Source organism: Lygodium microphyllum, chromosome 26, assembly GCF_053477565.2.
Source record: "Lygodium microphyllum isolate KBCC chromosome 26, Lygodium_microphyllum_v1.1.10, whole genome shotgun sequence".
Classification (NCBI taxonomy): Eukaryota; Viridiplantae; Streptophyta; class Polypodiopsida; order Schizaeales; family Lygodiaceae; genus Lygodium; species Lygodium microphyllum.
In genome coordinates this window covers 6888584-6913456 of record NC_141160.1, presented here as the reverse complement: position 1 = coordinate 6913456, position 24873 = coordinate 6888584, and the positions used below count along the sequence as shown (strand labels likewise).

Genomic DNA, 24873 nt, shown 5'->3' with positions numbered 1-24873 from the left:
TAGGTGTGTGATTGCCTTGGCAGCAGCCAAAGGTTGGAGTTTGCAGCAAATGGATGTTAAGAATTCCTTCTTGCATGGTGAATTGCAAGAAGAAGTATATATGGAGTAGCCATCAGGTTATGAGAATTTAGAGCATCCCACATATGTGTGCAGGTTAAAGAAGGTGCTCTATGGGCTGAAGCAAGCACCTAAAGCATGGTCTGACAAGATTGGAGAGTATCTTGTCAATATTGGATTTTGTATTTTTGATGCTGATCACTCACTTTGTGAGAGAAAAGGTACTTGCAGGAGAGATTGACTTGGTATATGTCAGCACACAGGATCAGATAGCTGACATTTTCACAAAGGCATTGGGTGCAGAGAAGCTTTGAAAGTTTCAAAGCTTACCTGGAGTTGCAGAGATAGAATTGAGCTTGAGGGGGAGTGTTGAGATGGCAAACTCAACACGTGAGGACATTGATGATGGACCGCCTGGCTAGATGAGTCCGCACATCTACACTTAGCACGTTGGTGGTCATTACGATACTCACATGGCTATATGAGTCCACACATCTACACTTAGCACGTTGGTGGTCATTATGATACTCACATGGCCACTGACTTATCACTTATTATATTTAGTTTGTTACACCTACCTACAAAGCTGGCAAAGATATAACACTAGTCGATTAGTGTAGTTGGTTATGCAATGTTTGACTTAGAAGGCCACTTTCCTTTATGTTGTATCATATCTATACTTTGTGTACATTTATAGTGTGTGGAAAAATAAGAAAAAACCAGCAAGAAAACGTTTTGCCTCCATCTCTCTTCTTGTGTTCTTGAGTAAGCTTCCTCTTGTGTATACAGTGTGTGTTTGGCACAGCAGCTCAAGCACATCCTCCCATCACGCGATTCTTGACAATTACAAATGTATGTTATGGAACAATGAAATGTTCAAGTATAGAATGAAAATTTTTACTTCAAGCAATCCACACATTCTAACAAGAATTTCATGAAAAATTTCCTCAAGTATAAGCTTACTTTAACCATCTTTTTTTGCTTTTGAAATCCAATTTGAGGTTCAAGTCATGTTTTCTTGTCCACCTTACCCCCTCCTCCCTTGATAATGATGAAGATCCTTCCAAGGATTGGAGGATGAAGGGCACCAGTTGGTTGGGCTTTATTTCTTCATGAGCCAATCATAGAACTATGGGTTATACTCTAAGTGGGCATGATGGTCCATGTTATATGGTCTAATGCCTATGTGTGTAATGTAGGTTAGAAAATTAGTTAGAAAGTCACCATATTTCATCTTGCTAGTGATGTGTGCAGTTCTTCCTCAGTCAGGATTTGGTCCAAATAGAGGTAGGCCACCATAAGATGATCTTCTAACAGTCCATTGCAAGTGATGGCCAAGACCCTCAATGAGGTAAGAACCACATAGATTGGGTCGTACTTAGAGGTTTTGATTGCACGTCTCTGCTCTCGATGTTGGTCATAATTTGGCAACCCCCTTATTCCCATTTGACAGGAGAGCATACCATTTTTGTAGGAAGGAAGAGTCAAAGCCGGCTAGCCTTTTTAGCTCTTCTAGCTCATGTTTTATTACAGAGACTTTGCTCTTGCTACTATAAGAGGTGATCAACTAGCTATTTAAGATCTTGTTCTCAAGATAACTTGTTAGCAATCAATTTCTCAACTACCATGGGAATCTTGACAAACATAAATTCATATTCTTCCCAAGTGCATGGCAAGGAGCATATATCCACATTGCTAATGGTTCATCTAGGAGGCCTAAATCCAACCATTCATAACTTTTAGCAGACATGGTGAAGATGGCATCCAAGTGTTTGATGCAAGTGACTAGGTCATCCCCCATATTCATGGCTAGTTTTGAGGCCAAAATAAGGATAGATCTCTGCTCATATGAGGATCCAAGGCTTGTGAGAGGTTGGGGTCTAACTGGACTAGATAACTTAGCAACTGATGCCTACTTAATGGAGACTGGTTAATAGGGCGTCTGTCAGCCACTTGTGTGATGGGTTGGTCTTGCAGCTCAGTTGGTGCACTACTTTCTTCTTGTGGAATAGTTGGGACACTAGAAGTGTCAGATTGAGTGAATTTTGTTATAGAGGACTATGGTTTTGATTGAAAGATCTATTGTGGTCCTATGGGTTTGGTACCTTTTGGGTCAATTGGTTTCTCATTCCTAGCTGGCTTACTATCTTGTGGAGATGGACCAAAAGGCAATGTCTGAGGAACACGCATGCCACTCATGGCCTTGGGCAAACAAATCCATTTTTTGCCTTCATAGTAGTCTTGAGTGCGCAATAGGACTTTGGGGACCCATTGTGTCTTGTTTCTTGTTTGTCGGCTTCTATACCTCCAACTTTGTCTCCTAGGCCTAGGGCATGAGGTTTTAGGATTACGAGTTCATGCAAGTTGCTCCTAGATGGTGGGGATTGTTGTTTGGATACCCATTTGAGCTACTTCTTAGTGGTCTTGGGTGTGTTTATTTGGGGGTTGTGGCCGCTTTGTTGAGAATCAAGCTCATGAAATCAGTATCACCGACATGACCGATCTTATCTAGATAGTTATCATCTTAGCTATCACTCTCCATGTGTGTTTTAATAACTGAGTCAGTCTTAGACTCAAACTTAACCATAGTTAGTGATATGGTCATTTAGTGACCTAGTGTGTTTTCAGTTATGTGTTACTAGACTTTAGTAAGTATTATGGAATAATGAGAAGTGGAGAACAATGAGAGTATACTACTCTTTGTTACAGCTCCATGTCTTTTTTTCTCTCTCTCCCTCTGAATCTTGAACATGGTATCAAAGCAGCCTGAAGTGCCTGAAGGCTTAGCGGTGGCATTGGCATTGTCATTGCAAGAGTTGGAGCCTAAAGTCAGGAGCTGCACTGTGGACCTACAAAAGTTCATGTGTTGGCAGCCATTGGATGAGTCGGAATGTATGTTTCTTGTGGTTTATCAGTTCACAACCTATTAAGGCTACCTAGAGGGGTTCTCTGCCACTTAAATGAGCTTTGTTACATGAGCATTGGGAAAAAAAAAACAGCAACGTAAAAAATGTGACATGCATAGATTGCACCTATTTGCTGGTCATCTTCTCCTACTCCAACTCAGACATTGACAGTCATAAACATACTCTACTTTATAAACAACTTGTCAAGGATTGAAGAAAGCTTCATAGCATTGGTATCTTAGTTCTTCAATCATTTGTGGGATGTTTGAATCAAACATTTGTTGGAAAATGGAAAGGTTTGTTGTCAATTATATAAGGACACCATACATCTACCTGGTTGTAGTTCATTGGGGAGCTATATTGACCTCTACTGATGTCTACTGATACTTAGCAATGTATATGCCTTTACTCTCATGAATTTTGGCATGGCTCTAAAGAGTTAAAAACTCATATTCAAATGGCAATAGGAGGTGGAAATTTGTCCAAAATGCAGGCTGAAATGTGTCCTGAATATATGACAGCTTACACATGAAGTTTTGGAGCATCTTGACACCTATTTGGTACCAGTAAATGCTTGTTTGGTCACATATTGAATCCCCAATGCACTAGGGCATGTCTATAGTGGTTTAAGGATATTTTTGAGCTAAGAATTCTCTATTTATTGCAAAGTTTATGTTGCCAACCATAACAACAGGCTGCTTATCTGTCATAAATTATGGGAAAGTCCAGTGAATATCAGCATCAATTCTATGTATTTATTGATGCTTGTATGGACATAGTTTGTTGCTGGGATTACAGGAACACTTTGCCTAGAGTGTCTGGGGGTGTGCCTTTCACTGGCAGATGTTATTTTGACATGCTTCGGTGTTGAGCTCATGTTCTTTTCACTGTCATTGGCCTTGCTTATGTCCATTTCATGCCGGCTTTGGACCTAGCATTGTTTGCTTGACATTGGATCCTATTTTGGGACAGTTTGCTCTCTAGACTGCATACCTGCAATTTATTACAGCAAGCAGTTATTGGTGGACTGAGGTGTACTTTTCATGCTGAAATATCCTGATTTGGTGTACCGCACCTAGTACTAAGTGGGCAGCAACTTTTGGCACACTTTGCTCGCCCTTTGGACCCCGTTTTGGTCATTTTTGGGCAGTTTCTGCAGTAAAATAGCAAGCAGTTTTGGACTGTTTGGGCATTTCCAGCCTGCATAATGGCGTCATCTTCGCATGATAGTGCCATCTTTAACATTACAAAGTTGGATGGTACCAACTACGCTTATTGGAAGAGTCAAATTTGGCAGGTCTTGGTGCAGACATCTCAGATTAAGCCACTTCGGTTGAGTGGGGAGCAGCCTGAAACTATGGACAATGATGACTGGCTTGAACTTGATGAGCTATGCAAGTCCACGATTGTATTGTCTCTCACTGAACAGGTACATTATAATGTATTTGAGGAAGCACAGAGTGCATGGGATCTATGGAATAAGATCAAGAATCTTTATGATAAGAAAAGTCCGGTGAGTCAAATATACTAGTTGAAGCAGCTTATGGATCTGCGCATGAAGGATAATGCGACTATGTCTGCTCACTTGAGCCAGTTCCATGCTATACTGAAGAACCTGACTTCGCAGGATATCACCTTTGGAGAGGAAGTAACTCCTCTTTTCTTGCTTGGGACTCTGAATGAGTCATGGGATGTACTCCCACTGCTCTTTGTGCCTCTAGTGCTACTCTAAAATTGGCAGATGTTGAGAGTGTTCTTCTTCAGGAAGAGGTGAATCGCAAAAACTTGGATGCCTCTCGTGGTAGTCATGGTTTGACAGTTAGAGGCAGGAATGACAGGTATGACCATGGTAATGGCCGAGGCCGTGACTCGCAGAAGGGTCGGTCTAAATCTCGTGGCAAGTCGCGTAGTAAGTCGCGTGGGCGCAATGCAAATGTCACTTGTCATCATTGTGGGAAAAAGGGCCATATTAGACCACAGTGTCATGAGTTGCGCAATGAGAAGCGCAAGGATAAGGGGAAAGATAAAGTGCAGGAGAAGTCCTCTGATCGCAGCATAGTACCTGCGAAGTCCAGCGTCAAGATTGAGGAAATTAATGTCACGCAGACTGAGGAGTCCGATGGTGGTGATGAGTTTATACTTACAGCTAGTTCTTCTGATGCTTCACACTTGACTGAGACATCTAATATGTATCCACAGTGCTGGTTATTGGATTCAGGTGCGTCCTTCCATGTGACGCCTTACCGTGAGTGGTTTCACTCTTACCGTACTATATCTGGATCAGTAAGACTTGGAGATGACAGGTCTCTTGATATTGTGGGCTGTGGAGATATTCAGTTGCAGTTTTCCACTGGCAGTTCCTTTTTGCTCAGGGATGTACGTCATGTACCTGCGCTTACGCGTAGTCTTATGTCTGCAGGACAGTTGGATGATGCAGGGTTTCATGTCTATTTTGGGGATTCTGCCTGGAAAATTACCAAAGGCAGACTTGTCCTTGCTAGAGGCGCCAAGGCTGCAGGCTCTATCCTCTTGTTGTATTTGGGTCTTCTGTAGACCATGTTTTGGCAGTGGGCTCTATCCCACATGTATCACTTTGGCATGCCCGTTTGGCGCATATGTCTTTGAAGGGAATGAAAATGTTATCTGGTTTACAGTATCTTCCGCCTTTGGACTATGCACGTTTTGACTCGTGTGATCATTGTATAAGGTAAGCAGAATAGGTCTACGCATAAGAAATCGGGTAGGCCACCCATGAGTGAGCCCTTGGCATTGGTGCATTCTTATGTTTGTGGGCCTATGCCTTGCATGTCTATGGGTGGCATGAAGTACTTTGTTACCTTCATTGATGATTTTTCTAGGAAAGTGTGGGCTTATCCCATAAAGCAAAAGTCCGATGTCTTGGCAGTCTTTCAGCGTTGGCTTGCTCTTGTTGAGAACCAGACTGGGTATAGGCTGAAATGCCTTAGGACTGACAATGGGGGAGAATATGTCTCACGTGCTTTTGAGCAGTTTTGTGATGACAGGGGTATTAAGCGTCAGTTGACTGCCCCTTACACCCTACCCCAGAATGGTTTGGCTGAGCGCATGAACAGGACTATTCAGGAGCGTGTGCGCTCTATGCTTAGCCATGCAGGCCTACCCCAGAGTTTTTGGGCTGAGGCAGTTAGTACGGCAGTACATGTCATAAACCGATCGCCTTCCAGTGGATTGGATTTCCAGGTTGCAGAGGAAGTTTGGGCTGGTAAGCCACCCTCTTATGCGCATCTCCGTGTCTTTGGATGTGAGGCATTCTGCCATGTGCCCAAGGACAAGAGGAGTAAATTGGATCCAAAGAGCATTAAATGCATATTCCTTGGCTATGGTGAGTCAGGAGAGATGGGCTATCGCCTATGGGATCCGCAGGTGCGGAAAATAGTACGCAGCCATGATGTCGTCTTCCATGAAGACAAGATGCACAGGCAGCCTGAGAAGGTGGTTGAGATCCGCAGAGTGATCTTTCAGGAGGAGCCTAGAGCTCCAGCACAGCTAGTAGTACAGCCTGCAGCAGTTCCTCCATAGGGCCAGGGTGTTGGACAAGCAGTTAGACAGGCAGCAGAGCCTGCGGTGAGACGGTCTGCTAGAGACAGACATCCACCTGACAGATTTCAGCCCTCTATGCATTATGTTTTGGTTACAGATGTAGGAGAGACTTTCACTTATGATGAGGCTATGTGCAGAGGTGACAGTCACTCCTGGGAGAGGGCTATGCAGTCTGAGATAGACTCCCTGCATAAGAATGAGACTTGGGATTTGGTTGCCTTGCCTAAGGGCAAGAAGGCTTTGCCATGCAAGTGGGTGTACAAGCTGAAAAGTACCCCTGGACACCCCAAGCCGGCATACAAGGCTAGATTGGTAGCAAAGGGTTTTAAGCAGGAACATGGTGTGGACTTTGATGAGGTCTTCTCTCCTGTGGTTAAGATGACCACCCTGCGCTTAGTCTTGGCTTTGGTTGCACAGCTTGACTTAGATCTATATCAGATGGATGTCAAGACGGCTTTTCTACATGGGGACTTGCATGATGAGATCTATATGGATCAGCCTAAGGGCTTTGCAGAACCTGGCAGGGAGCACCTAGTGTGCAAGTTGAAGAAGAGCTTGTATGGCTTGAAACAGGCACCTAGGGAATGGTATCATAAGTTTGATGCCTTTATGCAGTCACAGGGCTACAGCAGGAGTGCTATGGATCCGTGTCTTTACACGAAGAAAGCCCATGATGGCAGCTTTCTTATCTTGGTACTCTATGTTGATGATATGCTGATAGCAGGGAAAGCTCATGATGAGCTAGATGCTCTTAAATCTCAGCTGAAGAAGAGCTTTGAGATGAAGGATTTGGGACAGGCCTCACATATACTTGGGATGTGCATTAAGTGCGATAGGCATCAGGGGCTTTTGTATCTCTCACAGCGGGAGTACATTCATAAAGTCCTTGAGCGCTTCCGCATACAGGACGTAAAGCCTATTGGCTGTCCATTACCTTCTTATGTGAAGGTATCACAGGCCGATTGTCCGCAGACAGATAAGCAGAGGGCCAAGATGGCCAAGATCCCTTATCCTTCAGCCGTGGGCAGTTTGATGTATGCCATGATAGCCACTCGTCCAGATATTGCGCATGCAGTTGGTGTTGTGGCACGCTATATGGCTACACCTGGCAGTAGACATTGGGATGCCGTGAAGGGTATCATGAGGTACCTGAAGGGCACATCAGATATGTGTATTTGCTATGGCAGCCAGGATACAGGGGTCGTGGGGTACACTGACTCCGATTATGTAGGACATGCATATAGTAGGAAGTCCACTTCTGGCTATGTATTCACCTATGCTGGAGGGGCTGTCTCTTGGATGTCCAGGGTTCAAAAGTGTACGGCTTTGTCTACCACTGAGGCCAAGTATGTTGCAGCCACTGAGGCTTGCAAGGAGGCCATATGGTTAGGCCGTCTAGTTGCTGACCTTGGGATTGATGCTACACCTACACTGCATTCGGATTCTATGAGTGCCATTCAGTTGGCTAAGAATCCGGTCTTCCATGCGAAGACGAAACACATTGAGGTGAGGTATCACTTTATACGTGGTGTCGTGGAGGACAGGTCTATTGACCTTGTCAAGATCTCCACTGACAAGAATCCTGCAGATCTGCTCATGAAGAGCCTCACTACTGAGCGCTTTGCCTTCCTCAGGAGGTTAATGGGCGTTGGATGAGATGTCGCCTTTCCTCATCCCTTGTACCTATGTACATTTGTACTGTCTTTTCTTTTTTTATTTTCTCTCTCACTAGGGCAGATTCGCCTTTAAGTGGGAGGTTGTTGGGTGTAAAGGCACCTCCGCTGTGCCGCCCCGTGTATTACTACACTGACAGTACCCGCCACTGCACACTGCAGGTGGCAGACGCCCGTCACGTCACTTTATTCTTTAGTGACAGTTTGAATAAAGGAAGGCCCGGTCACACATTGTGACTATTGGAGTTCCCATTTCTTGTCTCTCTCTTTCTTGCTCTTGCTCTCCCGCCATAGCTCGCATGCAAGCTTCGATCCTTCTCGCCTTTCACCTTTAGAGGCATGGAAGATCACCTAGAGGTAGAGGTGGCTCTTGGCAATCACATGAATAGTCTAATAGGAATAAATACTAATCATTATTATGGAAGATATGGACACATAATAAAGGACTACCATAAAAAGCAAGAAGATATGAAAACAAAATGAAAAAAACATGGAAATTATGCATCTTCCATTGGTACTCAAGATGATCAGGGAGATGGGTTGTTTGCTATGTAGCATGTTCCTAAGAATACATCTAAGCAAGGCCATGATGAAAAATTGTATATAGAATTAGGAGCATCCAATCATATGAATCCGCATGGTGAGTTGTTTGATGAGATGACAGTAGGTTCCCATGGACATTTATGCAATGGTGATGCCACGCAACATGATATTCAACATACAAGTGTGGTTCCATTAATCATGCCTTGTTGCAAAAAGAAGAGTCTATATGATGTACTACACGTTCCTTCTATTACTAAGAATTTATTGAACCAGATATTTAAGAATTTGGAAATTTTCATAAAGTTTGGGAATTCCTAATGTGATTAATATTTGGACACATGGTCAAATCTTATCCCCTTACTTGAAGGTGAAATTTTTCCTAGATACTATATAAGTAATCCCCCTAAAGCCCACTCTCAAATATGGGGTTAAGATTTAGCTATTTGGTCAAATCTTTACTCCTTTTTTGAAAGTGGAACTTGGGAGATTCCCAAATTCTCTAATATGGTATTATTGTTGGTTGGATAGATGGCAGCAGAACAAAATAATCTGCAAGTTAGATTCAATAGAGATGGTTACTTTATTGAGAAATATGGAAATGGCTGCAAATTGATTGTTGAAGGCAAGAGAGATGGCAAAATGTTTACTTTGGATGGATCTATATATGAGTTGAAAGTAGCCATGTTTCTGCATGATAATGGAGTAGTTAAAGATGTAGAAATGTGGGACAAAAGCATTGGTCATATAAATATTCATAGGCTAAAAAATATGCAGCAAAAAGAGGTTGTACTTGGCTTGCCAAAGTTTAAGTATATTGATCTTGGGCATGTCTACTCTATGTGTCAGTTTGGGAAACAAGCAAGTTTTCAATTCATGAGACATGTTAGAAATAGTTTAAGACCTTTGCAATTGAAACATTTGGATATATGGGGTCTTGCTGCCCATAATGCATCTTTTGGTGGTGCCATGTATTATGTCTCATTTATTGATGATGTTAGCAGGTATACATGGCTGTATATCCTAAAGCACAAGGATGAGGTGCTTGATGTATTCAAGGATTTTAAGACACATGCTGAAAATGAGTTTGGATGTAATATCTCATGTCTGAGATCTGATTGGGGGGTGGGGGGATATGTCTCTAGAGAGTTTAACATGTACTTGAAAAAGTATGGTATAAAAAGGTAGCTCACATGCAATTACACATGACAACAAAATGGTGTGGTAGAGAGAAAGAATCGTCTACTTATGGAACTTGCCATGGCAATGCTTAATGAAAAGAACTTGCCAAATGCTTATTCGGTTGAAGTAGTTGTCAATGTTGTTTATGTATTAAACAAAACATCTATAGATGGAATTCATGATTTGACACCGTATGAGACGTTATATGGTCACAAGCTCGATAAAAGTCACTTCCAAGTGTTTGGTTGCATTGCTTATGTACATGTGCTTGATGAAAAGAGGAGGAAATTAGATCCAAGAGCTATAAAAAGTGGTTTTCTTGGCTATGCACAAGATAAAAAGGCCAACAAGTGTTATAATCCATCTCCTCAGGAGACCTTGATTAGTAGGGATGTAGTATTTGATGAGCTAGCATCATGGTATGGTGGTTTGAATGTAGTGGTTTTTGATGGACCAACCAACCCTACTCATGCTAAAATTTATCCTTCACCTAGTACTACCATGAGTGGACCTACATGTGATGGTTCTTCTACTATTAGTCCTTGGACAAGACGACTACGCAGTCATGTTTCTACATTCACACTGACACGAATATGTCAATGAGGGGGAAATTAGACAAAGGCAAAGAGAAGATGTTTTATGATGTAACTAGACTGCTTATAGTGTCCCTTGGCAGTGACAATATTGACAGTGAATTGGGCATACTGCTAGTTTTATGACACCATGAAGGTATGTGCTACCCCATGAGAGGTAATCGCATAGTAAACTACAATTGAGAAGGTTGGAAAGGGTCTAGAAATTAGATGATAGACTGATATACAGTGGGTATTCATCCCAACACTATGCATATATGATTAGTGAGGCACATGCAGATAGACTGATACAAAGAACCTACTAAGATTAGTGAGGCACATGCACATAAAAATTGGTATGCTAGCATGGATGAAGAATATGCAACACTAGCTAAAAATGAAACATGGGATTTGATTAGTTTGCCTAAAGGAAAAACACCCATTGGCTGTAAATGGGTTTATAAAGTGAAATGCAAGGCAAATGGTTCATTGGAAATGTATAAAGCCTGGATGGTTGCAGAGGGATATGCACAACAGTATGGCTTAGACTATGAGGAGACTTCCAGCACAATTGCAAAGATGGAAACCGTAAGAATAGTCATTGTATTAGTAGCTCTTCTAAAGAATAGAAGTTATGGTAGATGGATGTCAAAAATGCATTCTTCTATGGTGACTTGATTTAGGAGTATATATGGAATAGCCTAAGGGCTACGTACACCCTGACCACATGTATGTAGATTGAAAAATGTCTTGTATGGGGGATAAAACAGGCACGAAGAGCATGGAATGCTTGTATCAATACTTATTTACAGTATCTTGGTTTCTAGATGGTCATGCATACCATAACTTGTTTACAAGGAAAACAGAGAATTGTTATGTTTTCTTGGTGATTTATATGGATGATTTGAACATCACTAGAGATGATGATCATGGGATTGTTGAAATTAAGTCATGATTACAAGCTGAATTCAAGGTGAAGGATCTTGAAGAGCTAAAATACTTCCTTGGGATTGAGGTTGTGCCTACACCTCAAGGTATGTGGTTGTTGCAAAAATGGTATGCTCATGATATGTTGCTAAAATATGGCATGATGGAGTGTAAAGCCATGGACACACCATTGGATTAAAATGTCAAACTTGCAGTTGATGTTGGAAATGAAATAGAGAATGTCACTATGTATTGTGATAGACCTGATTCATCTCATTATCACTTGTCTTGACCTCAGTTATGTAGTGGGGCTGATTAGCCAGTTTATGCAGAAGCCTCGTAAGCCACATCTAGATGTAGTCAAGAGCATTATGTGATACATGAAGGGTACTGGTGATTATGGGCTATTTTATGAGCATGGAAAGTCATTTGACTTGAAAAGTTATACGAATGTTGATTGGGCTAGTTGTGTCGATGAAAAAAGGTCAATAAGTGGTTACGCCTTTAGCTTGGGTAGTAGTATGATTAGCTAGAGTATTAAGAAACAGCTAACCATTGCTTTATCCATTATAGAGGCTGAATGCAGGGGTGTAGCCTTAGTGGCATGTGAAGCAATTTGGCTTGTGAAACTGCTACATGACTTGGGTATATAGTTAGACAAGAAGATCATCTTGTATTGTGACAACCTCAGTAGTGTGATGTTAGCTAGCAACCCAATCTATCATACTAGATCCAAAAACATATAAGTCCATTACCATTTCATCAAGGAGATGGTATTTGCTAGAAAGATCGATCTACTCCATGTGAAGACAGAAGACTAGGTAATAGATATCTTTACCAAATACTCTTGGTAAAGAGAAGTTTGTGCATTTTAGGGTGCTACTTGGAGTAAAACAATTAGCTTGATCTTGAGGGTGAGTGTTGAGAATCAAGCTCATGATCAATATCACCAACATGACAGATCTTATCTAGATAGTTGTCATCTTAAGTGTCACTCTCCATGTGTGTTGTAATAACTGAGTCACTCAGACTCAACCACAATTAGTGGTGCAGTCACTTAGTGACCTAGTGTCTTTTCAATTATGTGTGACTAGACTTTAGTAAGCATTACAGAATAATGAGAAATAGAGAACAATGATAGTATACTACTCTCTATTATAGCTCCATGTCTTTGTCTCTCTATCCCTTTGAATCTTGAACATGGTTTGCTTTAGTGGGGTGGGACAAGTTGCGACCCCCCTCCTTAGGCTTGGCACTAGGTTTCTCTACAGATGGCACTGTGTGTCAAGATTGTGGGAGAGAAGGAAGGATTCTCACTTGAAGCTTTCTTGCTTGCACAATGGGGGAAATATGCACAAGGGTGGAGGCTGAAAACAGTTTTCCTCTTCTTAGTTGTGTAAGCCAAAAAAACTCTAGTACAAAGAAATTGAAGAACCCTATATATGGGTCTCAAACCAAACTCAACTAACTAAGGTGGCATACTAACTGAGCCACGAACTAGAGTAGATAAGGATAGCTATCATGTAGCTATTATTCATGGGCGGTGTACCAACCGCGTCTGCAACTGACAAGTCGGTGACATAAATACACAACGGTCACCCTGGCGTATCACGAGTGGAGCTCGATATCTCAACACTCCCCCTCGAGCTCAATCCCAATTCCTACACACCAAGCAGGTCTCTGAACTTGCACAGCTTCTCCGCGCCCAATGCCTTCGTGAATATGTCAGCTACCTGGTCCTTTGTGCTGACATAAACTAGATCAATAAGACCTAGTAAAACCCTCTCTCGCACATAGTGATAATGCACCTCAATGTGCTTTGTTCTAGCATGATAGACTGGGTTATTTGCCAAGTGTATACTACTCATGTTGTCACAATAAATGACAACTGACCCATCTGTAGGCTGATGCATATCATAAAGTAGCTTATGCAACCAAGCTACCTCACATGCAGCCATTGCTGCGCCCCTGTACTGAGCCTCTGTGCTGGATAAGGCAACTGTAGGCTGTTTCTTGCTGCTCCAAGTGACTGCAGCACTCCCAAAAGAGAACACATATCCACTGGTAGATCGTCTATCAGAAATGCTACCAGCCCAATCAGCATCAGTGTATCCATGCAACTGTATCTGAACCCCAGTCTCATAAAATAGTCCATACTGCAATGTGGACTTCACATACCTGAGTATGCGTCTAGCCGCATCCAAATGCGGTTTCCTTGGAGCTTGCATAAACTGACTTACCAATCCAACAGCATAACTCAAATCTGGCCTGGTAATAGTCATATAAATCAAGCTTCCTACTATGCGTCTGTACATAGTAGGGTCTTCCAGAAGCTCATCTGCATCTGCGCTCAGCTTCACATTCTGCTCCAAAGGAACTGAAATAGGCGTACAGCCTGTCATCCCATATTTGGACAGCATGTCCAATCCATACTGCCTCTGCAAGATCTGTATCCCACTTGGTGATCTAATCACCTCAATGCCCAAGAAATAACGCAGCTCTCCCATATCCTTCATCTCAAACTTCTGCTTCAATAGCATTTTCACATGAAGGATATCTTTATCACTGTCACCTGTCATAATCAAATCATCAACATAAATGACAAGTAGCATAATACCTTTCTCTGTTTTTCTCACATAAAGTGAGAAATCTGCCTTGGAAATCTGAAAACCAATAGTGACAATATACTGTCCTATCTTGTCAGACCATGCTCTAGGTGCTTGCTTCAAGCCATACAAGGCTTTCTTCAACCTGCAAACAAACTCAGGATGAACAGCATGCACATAACCTGGTGGCTGCTCCATATAGACCTCTTCTTGCAAATCACCATGCAAGAAGGCATTCTTTACATCCATCTGATGTAAAGACCATCCCTTTGATGCAGCCATAGCAATGACTGCTCTTACGATTGCCATCCTTGCGACCGGACTGAATGTTTCTTCATAGTCAATGCCATATGTTTGTGCATACCCCTTGACTACTAATCTTGCCTTGTATCTATTCACAGAACCATCTGCATTGTGCTTCACCTTATAAACCCACTTACAACCAATTGCATTCTTACCTTTAGGCAAAGGTACTAACTCCCATGTAGCATTTGCTTCCAAGGCATCCATTTCTTCATCCATGGCTTTCTCCCATTTTTCTTTTCCCATGGCTTGCTCAAAAGAAGTGGGTTCTGGTTTCTGTATCACTTTGACCATATATGCATAGTGAATGGCTGTAAATCCATCATATTTCAGCCTATCGACAGGATACCTAGCTCTTGTAGACCTGCGCAAAGTAGATTCACTCCCAGGTGCTCTCAAAACATCCCTGGTCTTTCTTACTCCAGGTGTAACAATAGAAGGAATACCCAACTCATCATCAATGCTCTGTTCTGAGCCACTGGATTCACCATCCACATAAGAGTGACCTGCATTCACATCAAACATGGGCTGATCAACCTTCTCTTTTCCTTTTCGTGATACCTACATACCACTATCTGCATTACTTTGAGAAGATTCTCCTGATCTCAATCTGCCTGTCCATGGCGAAGAATGTGAACCACTGCTAGAGGACGCTCCAGGTCCACTAATATTTTGTGACTGCTGCTGTGAATTCTGTGCAGCATTACCATTTTGTGCATCTACATCATCAATCACATTTACTGGTTTATACCAGCTACTCATCTCATCAAAAACAACATCTCTGCTCACTGTAAACTTACGAGTAGAGGGGTTATAGCATCTATACCCTTTTTGCTGCAGAGAGTAACCAATAAAGATGCACTTCTCAGCTTTTGGATCCAACTTGGATCTCAACTCATCTGGCACATGTACATAGGCAATGCAACCAAAAATTTTCAAATGAGAAATATCTGGTTTCCTACCAGTATACCTCTCCTCTGGAGTCATTCCATGTATTCCTGCAGTGGGAGTCATGTTCATTATGTAGACTGCTGTAGCAACTGCTTCAGCCCAATATCCATAGGACTGGTTTTCTTGAGTTTGCTGCATATTCTGATTTCTACCACGGCCTCCAAATCGGCCTCCTCTACCTCTGCCTCTACCTCTTCCAGCATTTGAGTAGAAGACAGCTTCCTTTGAAGTTCCTCCTGAAGAAGATGCACCACCATTTCTCTGCTCCTCAGAAATTAGAAGAGCAATCAACTCCTCAAAATCAGGAAATCTTTCACGAACTGAAATGGATGTCCGAAACTGTGCATAATCCTTTCCTAGACCATTCAAGGTCACAGAAACTAAATCATCATCTTCCACTGGCAATCCAATGGAAGCAAGTGCATCTGCAATCTTCTTCACCTTCATGTGGTAGTCATTGATGCTCATATTTTCTCTTTGCACATTATGCAACTCTTGCTTGAGCTGCATTTTCCTGGCTTGCGTATTTGTGCTATACATTTTTGACAAAGTATCCCATGCCTCCTTTGGCATACTTGCATCCTGAATATGCACAATCATAGAGTCTGAAATACTGATAGACAGCCAGTACATAACTTTCCTGGCTCTCTCATGCCATGCTTTGAATGCCTGCATTTGCTGTTGATTGGGAACATCAGGAAGAACTGGTTCTTCTTCATTTCCTGCAACAAATTCCCAATATCCTTTTCCCATAAGGAAATTTGTCATTCTAAACTTCCATGCTTGGAAGTTGTTCTTGTCAAGCTTTTCAGTTACAATCTGTGAAAGAGAATCAGACGCCATTACAGAATACTGCAAAAAATTCTGTCACTGCAAAAAACACAGCTTCACCCTCACAAGGGCAAATCTGCAAAACTGGCGAAAGTGGTATTTGACCACACAGTCACTTCCTAGTGACGATTTTGCATAAACAGGAACCAAGGATGATTCTGTAACTCCCAATGTCTCTGCACACAAGCATATGATGCAATTTCTGTGGTAACTTTTCACCGACCTGTAGAAGAGTGATCGCACAACATAAAACTGGGCGTTTTCCTGAGTGCGTGCAGAAAACTTCCGCCTCCAAAACAGACCCCGAAATGGCCTCAAATCAAAAAAACAGGGTCGCCAAGGGCTAAAGCCCTTTTCCCGCAGCATATACTGCCCTGTTGCTTCACCGCGAAGGGCGTCTCAACCTGAGACACTGCACTCTTGCAATTTCCGGCTGTGCTACCTGCAGAGATCTGCTCCCAAAACAGAAAATGAAAGCAACACTGCTCCTCTTACCAGAACACCGCGAGCTTGGCTTGCTTTCTTGAGCTCCTTACCACGAACAAGGCTCTGATACCATGTCAAGATTGTGGGAGAGAAGGAAGGATTCTCACTTGAAGCTTTCTTGCTTGCACAATGGGGGAAATACGCACAAGGGTGGAGGCTGAAAACAGTTTTCCTCTTCTTAGTTGTGTAAGCCAAAAAAACTCTAGTACAAAGAAATAGAAGAACCCTATATATGGGTCTCAAACCAAACTCAACTAACTAAGGTGGCATACTAACTGAGCCACGAACTAGAGTAGATAAGGATAGCTATCATGTAGCTATTATTCATGGGCGGTGTACCAACCGCATCTGCAACTGACAAGTCGGTGACATAAATACACAACGGTCACCCTGGCGTATCACGAGTGGAGCTCGATATCTCAACACTGTGGGCTTAGATGGAGCTACGCTGCCCTTACTAAAAGTTGTTAGTATTCAAACATTGCCAATGGCAAGGTGAATATGCTATGAGTCATAATCAACATTGTAGTGTGCTTGTTTCTTGGATGCACATCCTAGCAGTGTTTCCTTACCGACAACCTTACTATTGGGCAACACATAGAAGATCATTGGTAGGCTTTTAGTCTCAATAGAGACCACTACTTTGCACTTTCACAATAGTGAGTAAGAGTGCCCCCCAAATGGACTGAGTTTAGCATTAGTAGGTTGCAACTGGGGCTAACCATTGAGGGTCCAATGGTCATGTGCAAGAATATTAAAGTTAGCTCCCTTGTTTTGTGAGTGCATCAAAGGTATGTGTTATTTGGGTAGTGACCGATATATGCAAGTAGGCAGGTGCTACTACTTCCACATCCTTGTCCTCTATTTCAGTGGATGGTGGCAACTCTTACATTCATTGGTAGTTCCAACACTGGAGGCTCATGCGTTGGAGGATAATACTTCTTGAGGCAACTACAATTAAAGAAGCCTATGCTCTCTCCCTCTAGATTCTCAAGGTCTACATTGTCGGTTTGACTAACGTTGTGGACCTTGAAAGGTCCCAATCCTCTAAACTTCATCTTTTTCTTATGGCCCTTTACAGAGTACTACAACACTAGGTTTCTCTACTCAAAGTCGCATTGTTTGACATGTTTGTCAAACTAGCTCCTACATCTTGCCTTCTCACAAGTCAGTGCATGGTGTTTAGGAGTCGACTCTTATATATAGGTGTTCTAACTCTACCAGCACTCCATCCATGATTCCTTTCCATCCCATCTCTCTTGGACTGCCACTCTTAAACTTGGAAGAAAGAACTCCACTGGTAAAATTCCTTCAATCCAATACATCAGTTTGAATGATGTTCCCCCCATCTTATAAGTTTTCCTATAGGTCCATAGTGCTACCATGAGCTTATTGTCCCAATCAGTGTGCGAGGTGGAGACTACCTTAGTTAAGACATTTACTAGGATCTTATTCGTGGATTCCGCCTAACCGTTAGCTTGAGGGTAGTATGGTGAGGATTTCCTATGGATGATCAAGAAGGTGGATAGTAAATGGGCAATCACTTCATTAATGAAGTGTGTGCCTTGAAAACTAACTTAGTTTGATGGGAAACCTGAATAGTGAGATCACCTGCTCCTAAAAAAGGAACTTAGCTATGGTCCTAATGTCATTCTTCTTGGTGGCTCAAGCTTTTGCTCATTTTGTGAGATAATCCATTGCTACAATTATGTAATTTGCTTATGAATATTGTGATGTGGGATTGATCAGCCCGATGAAGTCGATTCCCCATTTTTCAAAAGGTTGTCATGTTATTACTGGGGTCAACTCCATCTTGTCCTTACAGATGGGAATTTTGGTCCTTTGGCACTTGTCGTCTACATCACAGAATAGGGTGGACCACTTGAGATCGTGACACCTTGCATGGTGTAGTGGCTCCACTAAAGTATCCTCTAGCAATTACACCATGTGTTTCAACAAGTACATCATGCATCTCATGCTTACACACACACCTTTGCAATGGCCCATCCTATCCTAGCGTATAGAGCTGGCAGGCTATTAAAACTGATAGGGCTAAATCTTGAGGATAAGTCACTTTAGCCTAGCCTTCTCTATAGGTCTTTTAGGAAATCCATGCTCTAGGATTTGGACTATGTCATCTACCCCAATACGGTGCTAGATCGGCCCTAAACAAGTCTCGTTCATTGGACATGTTGAAAAGGTGTGCATCATGTAAGTCATCTATGATTCCTTGTTTAGCAACTTCTCCTATGGGTATGCAAGACACATGGTCTACCATGTAATGCTGCTTGCCCTTTCATAAAACCACAGAGAAGTCAAATTCTAGAAGCAAAGTAACCATCTAGCTATGTGTCTTGTAGCACAAGGTTTGTTCACCAACTAAAGCAAAGCCTGATGGTCAACAAAGAAGATAAAGGGTATAGCTAAAAGATAATAATGAAACTTCTTTACAACAAATACCATAGGTAGGCCTTTCCTTTTTGTTGTAGAGTAATTTATCTCCATATCCATGAGTTGTTTGCTAGAAAAGCTCACAAGATAATTGAGATTATGTTCACCATAGGTAGGCCTTTCCTTTTTTTTGTAGAGTAATTCATCTCCATATCCATGAGTTGTTTGCTAGAAAAGCTCACAAGATAATTGAGATTATGTTCACCATGTTAGCACAAAATAGCTCCCACTGTGAACTTTGATGCATCAATGTGCACGTGGAATGTTATGTTCCAATATGGGGCTCGTAGGCTTAGTGCAGTCATAAGAGCCTTCTTTAGTTCCTCATAGGCATGTTGGCATTCCTCGGTCGGCTCAAATACAATCAACAATTTGTAAAGGGATCTAGTGATTAATGCATAATTTAGAATGAATCACCGATCATGTGTGTCCCAAGAAACACCGAAGTCCCTTATAGTTTGTGGGTGGTGGTAGTTTGACAATGACTCTGACTTTGGATAAGTCTCTAGCAATGCCATTCTTAGACACTACGTGTCCTAGGATACATTTGTATTTTACCCAAAAATTGCACTTTAGGGGGTTCAAAGAGAGATTATACAGTCTACATTACTCAAAGACTATGAGAAGTTTTCTAGGTTCTCCCTCCAACTGGAGTGGACACATAGATCTCAAAAAACACCTCCAATTCTCACCTAAGTATGACTTTGAAGATGGCACATATGAGGCATTGAAAGGTAGTTGGTGCACATTAAGGTGCACATGCACTTGGTTGTAGCCTGAGAAGCCATCTAGGAAATTGTAGGCTTCTTTTCATGCTACTCTTTTGAGAGCATGTGCTCCATGTAGGATAGTGGACAGTTGTCCCTCTTAGTCACAACATTGACCTTTTTAAAATTCACACACACTCAAATCTTTCCTTTCTTCTTCACCAGGACAATTACTATAGGTGGCACCTAGTCAATGTGTGATCAATTTTGTAGATGAATCTAGCCTTTAACAACTTATATGTCTCCTCCTTAATGGCATGTGTATGCTTTGGATTCATTGGGTATGGTCGTTGCTTAACTGGTGTTGCATCGAGAGTCATAGGGATGTTATGAGTCACAACCCTTGGATCTACTCCTTTTATTTCATCTAAGGACCAAGTAAACACATCCATGTACTCTCCCAGGAGAACGATGAGATCAGCCTCCTCTTTCTCAGTTAGGTCGTCTGCTATGAATACGGGTCAAGGATTTTCCCCTTTCCCTATTAAGTTAACTTCCTTGACCTTAGCATGCCCTTCCATTGGTTTGCTTGCATGTCTCCTTGCCTCTTATCTCCTAGCAATATCACTACTTTGTTGCCCTTTTTGAACTTCTTGAAGCACTCTCGGTCTCTTTTGTCTCTTCGTGTCTATTCTATCACTCGATCTTCTGTATCATACTCTACTGTCTCAGTCTCTTCCTTACTTTTCTCATTTGTAGAGTAGCAATCTTCATGCTGTTGGTCATTTGAATAATCATATTCTAACTACTCATCATTTTCTAGGATTCCACTCTTAGCCTTATTTTTATTTCTGATTAGTGCCCAATCGTACAATAGGTTCAAGTCATGCACTTTGGTCCACTGCCACTTCATATCCTCCATGAGGTCCTTGAGGGGTTTGAGATTGGTAGAAGCTGGGTTACTAGCTAGCTCTCATCAAGTGCTCAAGAATCCCTTTGAGTTTGAATTTGTAAGATGGAACATGGAAAGCGAGAGGTGTTGGTCGACTGCTAGAGTTCCTGGCCATCATGTAGAGTGGTACTCATGGTGTGGTCCTACTCTTTGGCAACTAAGATGGTGTGGCTTTGTGGGACTCATTGGCTATCCTCGCAGCACTCAGAACATTAGATCGATGGTGACTAGCACATGCATCCAATATCACTCATAACTGGGGCAAGGGATGTACTTTCTTAGTGGCCTGTAGGAATTTTTGACTTGTGCGCCTCCTTTTTCAAGATGGCAAAGATGGCATCTAGGTCAACTGGCATGGTCTTCTAGGTGTCCATCCTTACTCTTACAGCTTCCAATATGTTGCCTAAGACCATTAGACTATTACCCCAATCTTCTCTGAGAACTAAACTCTTGCTATCTTCAAGGGCCAATCTTCTAGTACTCCAAATGGTCTAACCTTCATCCCGATAGCCAACGTGACATTAAACCTTGCAGCCTCCACAAGTGGGTTACCCCAAGACTGTATGGCTGAGTACGCTGACTCCTGCTCTTGTATCTATGATTACCTTTCTTGTGGTTTCTCCTAATGCTACAACAAGTAAGACTGCATGCATTTAAGAAGCTCATGATGTTTCATAGTGGAGACATGATATTTTGACATGTTTTGTTGATGTCCTGTTAGTATTTGATTGGTTCTGTTGAGCTTCTATTTTGCTCTATTTTTCTTCTGTATGAGAGGTTAGAATAATGATTAATAAAGTTTGAGAGCGTTTGGAAGCTTGTTTATGGATTCTTGATTGTTTTGAATGATTTAAGTTGAGCTAAAGGCTTTCTAATGTCTTTCTATTAACCCTCTGGTGACCGTCTCTATAAAGCCTCTATCCATGCCTTCCCAAAAAGAGTTTACATGCAAGGACTTAGACACTGACTTTAGGGCTAAGTTAAGCATATGCATTGTTGCATCATGTTTAGGAAAGTCAGTCAGTCCAAGCTCATCATGTCCTTCTACCCATTGCTTCAACACTTGCCATAGTGTTGGGTTCTACCTAAGGAGCTCTCCCAGAGGTAGAGTGACAGGGGCTGATATGTCGTGAGCAAATTGCCAACCACTTGCTTTTCATCAAGCTCTACACTCTTTTGCCAATGATTTTGGGAAATCTTCCTACCTGTGACATCTAGGCTTTGTCTACACGGTGCTACATGCAGTGCAAATGTATCTCTTGATCTTACCCATGGAGGCAAGACTGGTGTGCTCATGCTAGAGAGCTCATCAATCTTGTCTTCAATGATGGGTTTAGCATCCTTTAGGTGCTCTTGGGCTTCTCTCACCCACTCCTTGACCTTATCTACTACTTTCTAATTGTGCCTCCGATCAAAATACTCCCCAATCTTGGCACTCCCCTTTTCTACGATCTTAGGAGAGAAAATGCCTTCGCTTATGCGTCCATGATTTGCTTTCCCTTGGGTAATATAGTGGTATTTTCTATCTTGAGTGTGACCCTTACCTCAGCCCTCTTTCTCATTCTCCTATGGCTATTCTTCCCTATTGAAGATGCATCAAGGTTGCTACGTCTAGGTAATGAAATACTTTCCTGCTTAGTTTGTGCTCAGTTCATGACATTCAATGGAATTGGCATGGCCTCACCATCAAGTGTCTCAACTCTAAACAGCCCCAATGGTACGGATAGCACAATTGTCGAACTAATAGAGGTCTTCCACATAGGACACTCTGCATACAAGCATCTGATCCCGTATTTTGGACATCTCTAGTTAGCCTTGTCTTGATTATTTGCTTCCTTTTGGTGTAACGAGATGAGATATGCCATGGGTGACCACAAGTCGACGAGCATGCGATGGGTTCTTGGTTTTGTCCTCTTAGACCTCTACCGCTTCCCCTGCCTAATTCCATCATGTGCACTAATTCAAAATCCATCAAGATGGGGTTACCCTCTTGTCATATGAGATGTAAAGGTTTACATATGCTTCATCCTCATTTGGCTCCTCTACATAATGTATTGAAGTGTCACTTGGTGTATAGGTCACAATGGGTCCAAGTAGTCTAGGTTTCCCTAAAGGGTTGATGTGCATCCTAGGGATGGTTGGCTTTGATTCATTGGGTACTAAGAGAGCTAATGGAGCTTGCCTTCTGAATTTTGGTTGCCTATTTGCTAGGTTATATGATTTATTGTGTGGTTTTGGGTATGGGAATTATCTCAGCAATTTGCAATGCATCACACCATGGCCAAACCTACCGCAATTAGCACATGGTCTCAATATAGGATCCATGCACTTAGCTAGAAGGTGATTTTCCTTGCAATGCAGGCATTGCACATGAGGTCATGTGGGCCTTCTCATCATCTCTTGAAGCTTAGCCAACTCTAGCTTCATGTCCGCCAACTCCTAGCTCTAGTCAACACTCTTTCCCTTGTCATATGTGCTCTAGCTAGATCTTTTGCTAATGGGTATAGCTCTCTTTGAGGATCTAGAGGTAGTTCTATCTCAAGTTGTGGCTCTTGAGCTTCTCTCCTTGAGCAAGTCATCCACATGTATGGCTTCTTTGAAGCCCTGGCTAGCACATGCCTCTACATGTTCAATTTTCTCACTATAAGGCCTTGTAATGCTCTTTGCTTCGAATTCCATTCGTGAATATACTGGAGACTACTCATTCATGAGGTCATTCTATCACTGGGATTCTCTCAAAGGGACTTCACCGCGAGTATTGTAGTCTTGGATATTCTCCTTGTCCCTTTTGATGGCATTCATCAACCTAACACTGGGGTTATTAGAGTATCCCGCCTTGGAGAATCTCTTAACAATTAGATTCTTGAGGTTATTAAAATTATTGCATTCGGCATTATCTAGGCTAGTGTATTTCTTCCTTCCTTTGTCTCCTAGGCAAAGTCTAAAAGCTTGTGCATGTTGAGCAAGGTTTGTGAGGTCATTTGTCTCGCATACTTTCTCAGACTACTCTACAAAGTTGTACAGTGTTGGGCTGATACTACTTGTTGAGTTACTTAGCAACCGCAGGTATCTTGGCTAGAGTTTGGGGTAATTTGTAGCCCCAATAGCAATGTAGTTGCTAGCATTGCTCTGCTCTGCTCTTTGCAATCAACTACATTATCTAAAAGTTGCTTCATAAGAAGCTTGCTCAGTGTAAGATCTACCTCTACTGCTCTCTCCCTCTCAACATTTGGTCCTATCCTAGTTCTGTTGGCGAGAGCCAAGATGTGTTGGACCTCACGCATTTCTATGTCTTGTCTTAGCTTCTAAGCTTGATGCTCTTGGTTATAGGTGGTTATGCTTTGTAGTACTTTTCTTACTAGCTTTCTCTCTTTCTCGATATTGGTTATGATCTCCTCGATTGGTCTACCATGATGCACCATTCTGGTTCACAGGTCATACTAGCTTATAAGCTATTGGATATCAATTGGGAATTCCCCCAAGTCGAATTCATCGTCTCTAGGGTTGGTGCTAGTTCTTGACATGTCAGAACTTTCCTAAGAAACTAGGGTATCGGTCAGGTTTATTAGATCAAGTAAAGTTGCGTCCCTAATCATGTTGGTCTTTGTTGCTCTCGGCTTGATAACTCAAGCCTCTCAGTCTTCAATGATTGGTTTTCTTGGTCACTCGTCTGGCATCTAGGGGTCTTCTTCTACTATTGGGTTTTGTTGACTTATGCTATCTTGTGTGAGTTTCTTGTTATTCAAAAAAATTCTCAATGTTACATGCACTCAAATGCTCAAGTGGTGCTTATTGATGTGCACTGTGCAAAATTAAGCTTTTTGCTTTTCCAATGCACTCCAAGTATTTAAGTGATACAGATGTGCAAGGTAAATGGAAGCAATGCATATGACACTTTCCAATTAGTTTCAACTAATTGGAAAGTGTCAACTAATTAGTTTCAACTAATTACAGCTTCTTCGTATGGGTGATGACCACTCTTGATGGTCCGTTCCGATCTCTACTGCATTCTAGATGCGTGATCTAAGGGATAGCAAGTTTGGTTAGCTAATTCAGGTCTCTAGTAGGATAAGAAACTAATGGTCTCTTATCTTAGTCATTTCTGGACCATCAGGTCGCGATTCTTGAGTTTATCAGCTCTATGAGCCGT

The 24873-nt window shown here is 42.1% G+C and overlaps 1 pseudogene; it reads left to right on the top strand.

The window, feature by feature from the left end:
• Nucleotides 1-2807: 2807 nt before the first annotated feature.
• The window catches only part of LOC148012975 (transcription factor TGA2.1 pseudogene), a 29090-nt pseudogene continuing 7024 nt past the window's right edge, over nucleotides 2808-24873 (top strand).